At 42.6% G+C, this 13,593-nt stretch overlaps 1 protein-coding gene across 1 annotated transcript in view; it reads left to right on the forward strand.

Moving 5' to 3' along the window:
• Positions 1-13,593, forward strand: part of SCLT1 (sodium channel and clathrin linker 1) — a 204,244-nt gene that overhangs the window by 70,106 nt on the left and 120,545 nt on the right. The gene's annotated exons all lie outside the window — the stretch shown is intronic.

Below are 13,593 nucleotides of genomic sequence, written 5' to 3' on the forward strand. Positions count from 1 at the left end.
AGTGCAGAAAGAGGCTCCATGACACCAAATTAGAAGTTTTTGAGGTTTTCCACCATGATAAATTTAACAGCTCCAGCTTCTCCAGTGTGTATCAAAATACAAACTGAGAAGTGTAGGTCTTCTTTATGGCAGATCAGACTCTTACAAGCTGAGGGAAAGAAAGCTACTTAAGGTGAGAGTGCTCCTGGGGCTGTTTGTAGAGCAGACCAAGTCTCTCAGCTTCCATGAACCCCTCTAGTAAGACACCAGGCACCCCACCAATGTGTCTGAGCAGGTGTGTGAGCGTGCGGGTGCACCTGACAGGTGACAGTCAACAATTGTACCAGCACAGTGTCACCATCTTTTAGATCCCCAAATAGAAGCAGGCAGTCTGATGGACAAATACTCGAGTCAGACTATAAAATCCTACACTAGGAAGCCTACCTGCTGTGTATTTAAGTGTTTCTTCATCTTGTATCCTGAACTATTTTCTAAAATACACTAAAGTTTGTACTAAGACCAGCCCCCAAATATATATTAACAGATGTAATGTCCAGATGTGTTGAGCTCTAAACTTCAGATTCCTAGAGGCCAGGTGTCAGTGCCTCAATCACTTCTCAATACTAGACAGAGAATTGATTTTATAATTTAAAAAAATGAGTCATATTGTGGAAGAGTACCAGAAACTGCCTTAGAGAAAAGAGAAACTATTTACTTTAAATATGAAGCTGGTTGTGGACTGCATCTGCACAGGAGCAGTGTGAGGCGACGCACACCATGACCAGCGCCACAGACATCTTCTGGAACTATGAACCCCACAGAGTCACATATTTGCCACGTTAAAGGAAAGTGAAGTGGAGAAAGTGGGGGTGCAGGGTTTCATTCACTTCTGATTCCAGAGCTGCCACAGTCCAGTCATTCATCAAGCCTTACCCGGCTGGTGGCACCGATAGACTCAACCTACTTGTGGCATAGGGAGCATGGTGCCAGCTTGCCTGTGATTTCAGCTGTGTTTGTGACATTTGATGGACCTGCTTATTGGCCATAACCAGGAGTAATGCATTTCACAACTCATCTTCAGCCAGCATCCTCATGAAGTCCTCTCACTTTGTTCCCATGTTGTCTGTCAATTGCTGTAAGCCACGAAGAGCAAGCCTAGAGTATCTTGGAAATAGTAGCACCACAATGGCTGAATCTTGTCCTGGCAACCTGTGTCCCACATGGTGAAGCTGACATTTTTGTATTCAGCGGTCTCCACATTGAAGCCTGTGGGGAAATGCTGGTTACGATTTCACTGAGCTTCAGCTAGTACAGAATTGTCATCTTCATGTTGGCATCCAGAATTTCGAAGTTTTGGTTTTTCTTAATATGTAATGTATATCAATAATAATAGAATAGAATAGAAAAACCCATGATTCATCTCCTCCACAGAGAAGCATCAGTACCCAGAAACTAACTGTGTTTTGAGGTGAAGTGCTCAGTGGGGTACCCTGGAGCTCAGCAAAGGAAACACGGGAAGTGCCTAGGACACAGAGCTGTTCGGCAGGAGCAGAAAGAGACAAACAGAGCACTCTGGCAAAAGAGACCCTAGGCTCACAACCAGAGGGAACTCCCTACTGCAAGGAAAGCATATACAGGAGAACCTCAGCAGAATCCACATCCAACCGCACTGAGCAGTAGCAACCTCAGCTATGGCGGTAATCCAGAGTTGTGACTGACATAGATTCCAGCAAGGGTAGCTGGAATGTGCACAGTCATGTCACTTCAGAGAAGGAAGTCTCCCTGACTGTCCTGCAGCTGCCAGCTCACGGGCTGCTGCAGCGTGAATCCATCTTGAGAAAAGCGTCACTGCTGGACTTCATCTTGCCTTACAGGCAGAAGCTTCTGCACACACCCATCACTATGCCAGCAAAAAGATTGCAGCCACACAAACCCAGCTAGATCCAGCAGCAACGGTGACCAACTCACCTCGCTGAAACTGTTCTGTACTACATAAGAGAGATTGTTTAGCATAGCAGGGAAGGCCCCACTTTAGAGGTGGGGCATTTTCCTCTGCAGACTTGAAGCTGTCCTCCTGTTCTCCCTCACTCCTCACAGCCAGTGGATATCAGCCTTGGATTTGGGTTTAACTCCAGCCTTACCAGAGCCTTTCCCAACCCTGCCATTGCTCTAGGGTTGTGGTTGTTCATACACAAATTATTCACACTGTTCAGCTTCTGTATCCTACAAGGCTTCAGGTTTGGTGAGCAGCCATATTCCAGCTCATTGCTCCAACACTAGTGGGCACAGTTGGTCAAACATACCCTTACAGGCTATTTATTTCCCTTCTTTGGTAGGCCTGGCTTTGGTGAGCATCACAGACTCCTGCCCAACTGTGGGCCTCAGCTGCCTTTGCTTTGGTGAGAGTGTTTGGATGCACACACCTTGGCTGTGCTGTGTGATTCCCTTCTACAACATATGCTGGTCCTGGTCAGAGTACCAGACTCTGGCCGTGTAAAACTGGGGGCTGCCCTGGCTTTGGTGGGCACAGTTAGTCACCCATACCAGTCCAAGCTGTGGACTCCCTGGCTCTCTTCTACAGAAGACCCCAGTTTTGGTGAGTACACCTAACTCCAGCTCTTGAACAGTATGAGTCTGCCCGGGTTGGTGTCTCACACCTGTCTGGACTGTGTACCTCCATTCACCAACAGGCCCACTTGGGTGAACACCCTAGACTCTAGTTTCATTGTGATCTGAAGGTGTCTTTGGTCACTCATGGTATAAACTACTTGATTCACTTTCTCCAGTCACTTTGGTGAGTGCTTTGTAGTCTAGCCCAATACTGACTGAAGCCCACCCAAGGTTTGGTGGAGGTAGTTAGGTGTACACACTCATATGAGCTATGGGGCTCTTTTCTCTGGCTCACCTTTGCCTTACTGAGTACTTAAAACTAACCACAACATGGTGCAAGCCCAGGGTGCTTTATGTGGGCAAAATTAGTACAGACACTCCAAACATGGACCTGATACAGTAGGTGTCACTGGGGCCCACACACTCCTGCTGAGATTGAGAAGAGCCTCCCCCCACCGCACCCCAGCCCCAAGCCACTGCTGCCAAAGCTACTGGTAACAATGGGAGAAGACATAAGGAGCTTAACTTCAGTGTTCAGCCGTGCATCTTAATCAGAGTACCTTTAAAAGAACTCCAGTAGGTCAAAAGCAGGTTACTCATCAGAAACTGCAAAGAGAGATTAGAGATCCTAAAGTCCAACTCCTAAGATGAAATATCTATATATATTTATACGTATATACTGTATGTACCTTTCATTTATTGTGAAAGGGAAACAAAGACCTTCAAAAGCCAACAGAAGTTGAGAGCTTGTCACCACTCAGCCTGCCTTACAGGTGATATTTAAGGATGTGTTATATACAAAAGCAAAGATAATCAGTACCATTAAAGAATGTAAAGGTAAAAAGCCTTGTATTATCAGTACAGAGAGATTCTGATACAAACAATGAGAATATTGACAGGAAAATGTCAGGACAAAGTCTTCATCTATGATAATAGCCTAAATGTAAATAGCTTACATTCTCCAGTTAAAAAGGTAGACAGGATGAATGGATTAAAACAAGTACTATATATAATGCCTAACCAAAAAAAGCCCTCACCAATAAAGATACAAAATATTGAAAAAGATATTCCTTGCTAAAAAAAATAGAAAATCAAAATGAGCAGGAGTAATCATTCTAATATCAGGCAAAATAGACTTTAAAGCAAATAAAAGAGTGTCGAGAGACAAAAAAAAGTGCACTATGTAGTTATTAAAGGATCAATTTATCAGGAAGATGTAATTATAACAACTGTATATGCACCCAATGCTAGGGTCACCCAGCTATTTAAAATGAATGTTGATAGGTCTAAAGGGGACATCAGCTCTAACACAGTAATAGTGGGGACTTTCAACACCCTGCTTTCATCACTGGATAGATCAGTCAGACCAAAATCAACAAAGAAACAACAGAGCTAATCTACACTATGGACTAAATGGACCTAATTGATATCTACAAAGCGTTTTGTTCCACAGTTTCAGAAAACACATTTTTCTTCCACCCATAGAACACTCTATAGGATAGACAAAGTCTCAAAAAAAAATTAAAAAAAAAACTGCCTGTAAATTTTTCTGATCACAAAGGAGTGAAACCAGAAATGAACAACTTAAAAAACTTTTGAAAATAGAGAAATGTATGAAGACTAAATAATATGCTCATGAATGGATAGTACATCACAGAAGAGGTAATTAAAAATTATGAGAATGATGATAACATATCAAAGTTTTGTCAGTTGGTAATTAAATCATGAAATTGGAGAAATATCAAATGATCTATCAGTGTATCTCAAGGACTTAGAAAAACAAGAAGAAATCAAACCCAAAATTAGTAAGAGGAAAGAAATTAAAAAAGAAAAAATTAGAGGAGAGCCTGGTACAATGGTTCAGTGGCTAAATCCTTGCCTTATACATGCTGGGATCTCATGTGGGCCCTGGGTCTAGTCCCAGCTGCTTCAGGTTCCATATAGCTCCCTGCTTGGGGCCTGGGAAAGTAGAGCAGGTTGGCCCAAAGCCTTGGGACCTGCACCTGTGTGTAAGACCTGGAAAACTTCTTGCTCCTGAGCTTCAGATCAACTCAGTTTCAACCATTGCAACCACTTGCGGAGTGAACCAGTAGATGGAAGATCTCTTTCTGTTCTCCAACTCTTTAAATATGCCATTCCATCAATAATAATGATAATAAATTAGAGGAGAAACAGACAAAATTACAATTTAAAAAATATAGATCACTAGGGGCCTGGCATGATCGCCTAGCAGCTGAAGTCCTCACCTTAAATGTGCCAGGATCCAGTATAGGCATCGGTTCTAATCCTGACAGCTCCACTTCTCACCCAGCTCCCTGGCTGTGGCCTGGGAAAGCAGTCAAGGACAGCCCAAAGCCTTGGGACCCTGCACCTGTGTGGGAGTCCTGGAAGAAGCTCCTGGTTCCTGGCTTCAGATTGACTCAGCTCTCGCCTTTGCAGTCACTTGGGGAGTGATTATTCAGATGGAAGATCTTTCTCTCTTTCTCTCCTCCTCTCTACATATATCTGCATTTCCGATAAAAATAAGCAAATCTTTAATATATATTATGTGTGTGTGTATATATTTTATATACTATCACACACACAAACACACACACACTGTTGGCCCTGATAATTAGAGAGAGAATGAGAACCAGTTTAGTAAAAATAGGCATGAAAAACAAGATGCTAAAATGAAAATCATAGAAATAAATAGAATCAATTAAGAATTACTACAGACAGCTATATGCCAATAAGTTGGAAGGCTTAGAAGAAATAAACAGATTTCTGTACATACATAGTTTACCAAAACAGAGGCACAAAAGTAAAGAAAATCTAAATGGACCAATAGCAAAGATGGAGAATAAATCAGTAATAAAGACACTTTCACAATGGAAAATCTGTGCCTGAAAGACTTCACTAATAAATTTTATCAAAGAACTAATCCTTATTCTTTTTTTAAAATATTCACTTTTATTTGAAAGGCAGATTTTTACACAAAAGGAGAGACACAGAGAGAGGTCTTCCATCCATTCCCCAGTTGGGGGGTTAGAGTTAAGTTGATCCAAAACTAGAAACTAGAAGCTTATTCCAGGTCTCCCACATCAGTGCAGGGTCCCAAGAACTGGGGCCATTCTCTGCTGCTTTCCCAGGCTATCAGCAGATAGCTGAATCAAAAGTGGAGCAGCTGGGACATGAACTAGCACCCTTATGAATGCTGGCTCTTGCAGGTGGAAGATTAACCTATGTGCCACCATGCCAGCGCCAGATAATCCCAATTCTTCAGTGATTCAAAACAATCGAAAGGAACAGAATCCTTACAAATTCCTTCTATGTGGTCATTGTCACCTCATTTTTAAAACATAAAATACAGCAGTGAAAGAGAACTATAAGCTTATATCCTTGATGAACACTGTTGCAGAAATCCTAAAAATAAAAAAGTGCTAATTGAATTCAACAGTACATCAAAAACATTTGTCCAGACCATGTGGATTTATCTCAGGTCTGGGATAAACATAAGAATGATTCAAAATGTGCAAATGACTCAGTTCAGCAAACTGAAAAATATAAACCAAACGATTACTTTAGTATGGTCAAAGAAAGCATTTGCTAAAACATAGCATTCTTTCGTAGTAAAACTTAGGCAAAATTGGGTTTAGAATAAACGTTCCCTAACAGGACACCAATAAGTAGCAAACCTATAACCAGTAGCCTATTGAGTGGGGAAAAATTGGAAATGTTTCCACTAAAATCTGAAATCATACAAGAATGCTCAGACCCACCATTATTAGTAAATATCATTCTGTAGGTTTTAACCATAACAATTAATCATGAAAAAGAAATCATAGATACCAGTAGGAAAGGAGGAAGTAAAGTTATCCCAGTTTGCCTATGATATAATCCTACGAATAGGGGAACTGAAAAATTTCATGGACAGATTATTGGAACTCCTAAGAGTTTTGGACATGTACAAGTTATGAGGCCAGTGCTGTGATACAGAATACAAATCCTTCACTTGCAATGCTGGCATCCCATGAAGGTGCTCATTCATGTCCCTGTTGCTCCACTTTCTTTCCAGCTCCCTGCTAGTGTGCCTGGGAAAACAGTTATATTTGGCCTGAGTCCTGTAGCCCCTGCATCCATGTGGGATGCGTGGAAGAAGTTTTTGGCTCTTATTTAGCACTGGCACAGCCATTGCAGTCGCTTGGGACCTATCCAGCAGATGGAAGGTCTTTCCCTATCTCTCACTGTCACTAATGCTGTCTTTCAAATAAATCCTTTTTTTTTTTCAGCTGCACATTATATAATCACACAAAAATCCGTAGTATTTGTATGCACGAACAATGCTATGGCTGGGAAAAAATTTTGAAGATCAGTCTCAATCACAATAGCTGCAACAGAAACTTTAAATTTCTTGGATAAATTTAACCAAGAGCATGAAACAGCACTTCAGTAGGAAATGCAAAATGTTCAAGAAAGAAATAAAGAAGACACAAGAAACAGAAAAAGTTCCAATTTTTGCCTACTGGAAAAATTAATATCATAAAAATGTCTGTATTGTCTAAAGCAATATATAGTTTCAGTGTAATCCCAAACAAAATACCATGACATTAGTCTCAGACCTAGGAGGATAAAACCTAAAACTTACCTGAAAACAGGAGAACCTAGGCGTTCATGCAAAATACAAAACAAATAGATATATAGGTATACAAATATACACATATATTCTCATGAATGAACTGTAAATGGAGGCTAACACACTGGAAAGTGAAGATCCATCTCAGTAGGCATCTCTACTCCCAAATAAAAGAACTGCCAGGGAAACAGGTAAATGTACCTTGACAATATGACCTAGATTTTCATCCTGTGCCCATACCTACGATGCTATGATGCACGTAGATAACAGAATGTTAATCTTGTAACTGTTTCTAAAGGACTGTACTACTTAACAATATGGAGTGAAATGGTGGGAGGGAAAAAGAGGATGGAGAAAGAGTAGAAAATGGAGTAAAATCACTTTACCTACAAAACTGTGTCATGGAAAATAATATAAAGAAGAGATCCCAAGCATCTAAAGCAATATTTTTTTAAGTCACAGATGAGATTAAGGTGATGGATCAGTGACTTTTTTTTAAGATTTGTTTTTATCGAAAAGTCGGATTTACAAAGAGAAGGAGAGATACTTTCTATTGCTTCATTGCCCAAAAGGCCACAGTGGCTGGAGCTGGCCCAGTACAAAGCCAAGTGCCAAGAGTTTCTTTTAAATCTCCCAGGTGAGTGCAGGGTCCCAAAGCTTTGAGCCAGGCTTCACTGTTTTCCCAGATGACAAGCAGGGAACTGGGTCAGAAATGGAGCAGCTAGGACAGAAAATGGCCACCATATGGGATGCTGACATGTGTAGGTGGAAGATTAGCAAGTTGAGCCATTGTACTAACCCCACTAGAGCAGTCTGAAAGAATAAAGTCAAAGCTGGAGTCATCATAATACTAGATTCAAGAAATATCACAGGGTAGTTATCATTGCCTGGAACTGGCACAGAAATAGACGTGCAGATCAAAGGAAGAGGGTAGAAAAACTGGACATCAATGCATGCATTTTAAACTGGTCTTGTACAGATGAGCTAAAATCATTCCTGGAGAAAGGACAATCTCTTCTATAAATGGTGCTGGGAAAATTGGATCTTCACACACAAAAATATGAAGCACAACCCCTGCACAAAAATCAACATACAGTGGATCAAAGATTTATACCTAAGAACTAAAACTCATCATATTATTAGAGAAAAACCTCGAGGAAGCACTATAAGACTTTAGCCTAAGCAAAGACTTCCCGGAAAAGACCCCAGAAGCACAAGCAATTAAAAAAAAAATAAGCTTGGGATTACATCAAGCTAAGAAGCTTCTGCATAGCAAAGGAAACCCAGAACAAAGTGATGAGGCAACTGACAGAATGGGAAAATATATTTACACTGTATGTCTGATAAAGAATTAGTATGCAGAGTGTATGAGAAGCCGAAAAAACTTAACAACATCAGAATAAACAATCCAGTTAAGACCTGGGATAAGCACTCAACAGTGAGAACCGGAATGGGTCTGTGCTGGTCGGGTAATTCCACTGTTCCTGCCAGGACAAGAGGTGGACAAAGTCTACCTGGGCCAAAGACCCACCAATGTGTGCAACATCTGCCATTAAGAGGAGACCTGATAGAGGAGCTTGGGAAATTCCTTTGTCAGAACACAGACCTTGGAGATGAGTGCAAGAGCCAAGGCAAGGAACAGCCAAGACCAGGTCAGGCTACAGTACACACCAGCATACATGTGGCCAGGTCGTCCAGGGACGAGCCAAACTGGGGCAGTTCATAACACCCACTGGCAGATCTGAACTGGACAGGGTGCAGGAGAGGCCAGATTGGGCAGTAACGACACCAATTAGTTCATGTCAGAGCTGGGACTGGGGGCTGGCTGGGCTTCGCTGAGCTGCAGCACCCACAAGCACAAATTGGAACTGGGCAGGCTGAACTGAGCCAGGATATATCATCTGCTGGTGGATTCCAAGCTGAGGTGAACAATGACAGTCAGGGGAAGGTGGGTGCTGGGTCCATGAGCCTGGGGGCTCGGGGTTCATCAGGGTCCAGGTTGACTGGCCTGGGTCCTTGGCACACCTGTGTGGTCAATGCCAGGTTCAAAAGCCCCAGGGCCCAGGTCCTTGTCCCACCTGAGAGATGGGTACCAGGTCCATGAGCCCCAGAGATAAGGGCCCCTGGGGATACCAGCTCACCTGGCCCTGGTCAGTGGTCCACCTGTGCAGTGGGTGCTGTGGCTGTGAGCCTCAGGGGCAGGGTGCTGCAGTGGTGCTGGTGTTCCCTGGTCTAGGTCCTTGGCCTGTCTGCGTGGTTTGGGCTGGGACCATGAACCCCTGGGGCAGGGGTTCCTTCAGGGCCTGGCCCAGGTCCTTGACCTGCCTGTGCAGCAGGGGCTGGGTCTGTGAGACCAAGGGGTCAGGTGTCCAGTAGGACTGGGCCACCTTGCACAGGTCCTTTCCCACCTACACAGTGGGTACTAGATCCGTGAGCCCTGGGAGCTGCTGGGGGAGAGGGGGCAGTGGCAGTTGGGTCGCCTGTCCTGGGTCCCTGGCCTACCTGTACAGTAAGTGCCGGGTCCATGAGCCCTGGGGGTAAGGGGTCTGACAGGGCCCTGGTTGCCTTGCCCAGGTCCTTGACTCACCTGTGTGATAGATGCCAGGTCCGTGTGCCCTGGGGGCAGGGATCTGGCAGGACTAGGATCACCTTGCCTGAGTCCTTAGCCCACCTGTGCGATGGGTGCCAGGTGTGTGAGCCCTGGGGGTCTGGGTCCAATGGAGCCCAAGTCACCTGGCCCCGGTCTGTGGCCTGCCTGCATGGTGAATGTCGGGTCTGTGAACCCCCCGAGAGTGAGGGGACTGGCAGGACCCTTCTCCTGGCCCAGGTCATTGGCCTGCCTGTGGTGGGTGCTGGGTCTGTGAGTCTCAGGGGTAGAGGGTCCACTGGGGTCCAGGTCACCTGGCTAGGATCCTTGGCCCACCTGTGAGAACTAGTCCTCGCCAGTGGAAAAGACAGAGTAATGGACAGCTGGCCCAGATCCACTGGAGGATTTGGCAGCCCATTGACCCATGCAGGGGACATCTGTACCATCCCAAGGGAAGGAAGACAGAACAAACTGGACAACTACCCAACCAAACAATGACAGCAAATCTCTTGACGAATGGAGCTGAGGTCGGCTATGTCAGCCAATGAAAACTGAAAGGGATCCCTCGTCCTTGGATCAGCAAGATTGACAACATTTCAGAACTATTGAAACCATCTGGGCAGAGGTCTTGGAGTATGCACCACATTGGGACCCTGGCTTGATATTGGGTGGCCATTCTCAGTCCCTGGGTACTGGAGCGTGGTTGTGAGATGGGGTATAGCTTCTCCCCTTATCTCCCTCCCCAACCCACCCCCCGAAACAAGAAGGAGAAATAGAAAATTTAGAAGCAATTTTTGAAAAGGGAGAAATGGGCTAAGGATATGGATAGACATTTTTGAAAAGATGAGATACAGTGGGCCCGGCAGCGTGGCCTAGCGGCTAAAGTCCTCGCCTTGAATGCCCCGGGATCCCATATGGATGCCGGTTCTAATCCCGGCAGCTCCACTTCCCATCCAGCTCCCTGCTTGTGGCCTGGGAAAGCAGGAGAGGATGGCCCAATGCATTGGGACCCTGCACCCGCATGGGAGACCCAGAAGAGGTTCCTGGTTCCCGGCTTCGGATCGGCACAGCACCGGCCGTTGCGGCTCACTTGGGAAGTGAACCATCGGACGGAAGATCTTCCTCTCTGTCTCTCCTCCTCTGTGTATATCTGGCTGTAATAAAATGAATAAATCTTTAAAAAAAAAAAAACAGAAAAGATGAGATACGGAAGGCAATAGACACATGAGAAGATGCTCAGGATTGCTAGCATTCTGGGAAATGTGAATAAAAGTCACATTATGTTTTGCCTTTTCCCAGTTAGAATGGCTATCATCCAAAAATAAAATAACAGCCACAAATGCTGGCGAAGATATGAGGGGAAAGATTCCTTAATGTAATCTGATACAACCATTATGGCAGGCAGTACGGAGATTCCTCTGATATCTGAAAATAGATGTACTGACCAAACCATCCCACTTTGCGGAATCTTCCTCAAGAAAATGAAATCCATATATGCCAACTACCCACACCTCCAAGTTTATAGTAGTTCAGTTTACAAAAACTAAGATATGCAGTCAGCCCAGATGTTCATCACCCAATGACTAGATAAAGAAAATGTGATATATATATATATATATGTAATTATGGAATACTTTCAGCTATAAAAAAGGAGTGCAGTTCTGTCTTTCAAAACAGAATTGATGCAGTTAGAGGCCATTATAAGGCAGATTCCAAAAGACAAATGTTGTATTTTTTTTCTGATTTGTGTCAACAAATATAGAGATTGAAATTGACATTGAAATTGAAATTGACATCTTAACATTTGGTTATTACTTATAGCTTTTATCTATACTTCTGAAGAATAGTGGTCTCTTTACCTTTCACTTGTAGAATTCTTTATTTAGTGATGGATTAAGCATAGTTATAAAATGAATTGAAAGCATGTCATTGCAAAATTTATTTTTTATACATTTTATTACTATTCTTATTATTTTATAGTACAGTTTCATATTCCCTTATCCCCTCCCCAGTTCCCTCCCCCCCAGTTCCTCTATATCATTACTAACATATAGTTCTTCATACTCAGTCATATGTCCATCATTGCGGGCCTGGACAATGGCAGAGAGCCCAGAATCCTATTGTCAAGCTATAGTAAACAGTTTCATTGTAAGTCCATTTTTGTCTGGAAGCAGAAATGCATACCACACTACTTCCTCACATCTGAATGTTAGTCTCCATTTCACAGCTACTGTACATCCCTTTAAATGAAGAGTCATGTTTCAAAACAATAGAAAGAAAAGAGGAAACTTACAATGCCATGAAGTTAAATGACATGTTACTAGATATGACAGTCTCCATTACACAACTACTGTACATCCCCTTAAATGAAAAGTCATGATACAAAATCAACAAATACAAGTTTACAATGCCTGAAGTTAAATGACATGTTACTAGATATTACAGTCTCCATTACACAGCTACTATACATCCCCTTAAATGAAGAGCCACAAAACAAAAAAAACAACAGGGAGAAAAAAGAAATTTGCAACACCAAGAAGTTAAATAACATGCTATTAAATGACTAATGTGTAGCTGAAGAATCAAAATCAGGAACCTTCTTGAAGAAAATGATACTGCCGTATGATCTACGAGTCATTGAATGATTTAATCCGAAGGAAGTGTTTTGAAGAGATAAAACTAACAGAAAACAACAAAACCCATGTGATATAGTTTCCGCTAATCTTTGTTGAAGTGTGTCTCCTCCAGACAATAAGCAGATGGGTTTTGGTTTTTAATCAAGTGTACTACGCTATGATGTTTGATTGAGCTTAAGCCATTTACATTCAGAGTTTAATATGTATGGATGGTACTTTGGTCCTGTCATTTTAGGAATGGGTTGTTCATTGGTTTAGTCTTCTGTTGTCATTTTACTGAGATGTTCTTCACATTTGCCTTTGGTTTTGTTTGGTGCTATTCCTCTTCAATGTCAAGAGAACATCTTGAAGTATCCTTTGTAGGGCAGGTTTGGAAGAGGCAAATTCTTTTAGCTTTTCTTGACTGTGGAAGAATTTTATTTCATTTTCAAAAACAAAAGAAAGCTTTGCTGGATATGTTATCCTAGGCCGACAATTTTTTTCTTTTAGAATCTGGAATATGTCACTCCATTCTCTTCTTGCCTGTAGAGTTTCCTGTGAAAGATCTCCTGTGAGCTTAATTGACTTTCCTTTACATGTCAATTGATTTTTTTCACGTGCACATTTAAGGATCTTTTCCTTATGTTCAATTGAAGAGAGCTTGATGATCATATGTCTTGGTGAAGATTGCTTTTGGTCAAGCCTGTTTGGGAGTTCTTTGCCCCTCCTGGAACTTGTTTCCCAATTCTTCCTCTAGATTAGGGAAATTTTCCTTTATTATTTCATTAGATACATTTGCAAACTCAGCTTCTCTTTCTGCACCTTCTGGGACTTCCATAACTCTTATATTTGGCCTCTTAATAGTGTCTTTCAATTCTTGAATACTTTTTTTGGCCTGATCCAGCTCTGCTTCCAGCTTTTTGTTTGGTTTCCCCTGGTGACAGGAAATACCTTCCAATTCTGAGATTCTTTCTTCTGCTTGCTTCATTCTATTTTGGAGACTCCACTGTACTCTTAATTTGCTCTACTGTGTTCTTAATTTCTGATATACCAGCCTTGATTTGCTTTGTTGCTTCCTTAAATTCTTTGAACTCTTGCATGAGCTTCTCATTGTTGATCAGAATCTTTAAAATGAGTCTTATGGATTCTGTGTGCCCCATTTTCTCGATGTCTTCTTCAGTTAACTC

Source organism: Ochotona princeps, chromosome 7, assembly GCF_030435755.1.
Source record: "Ochotona princeps isolate mOchPri1 chromosome 7, mOchPri1.hap1, whole genome shotgun sequence".
Classification (NCBI taxonomy): Eukaryota; Metazoa; Chordata; class Mammalia; order Lagomorpha; family Ochotonidae; genus Ochotona; species Ochotona princeps.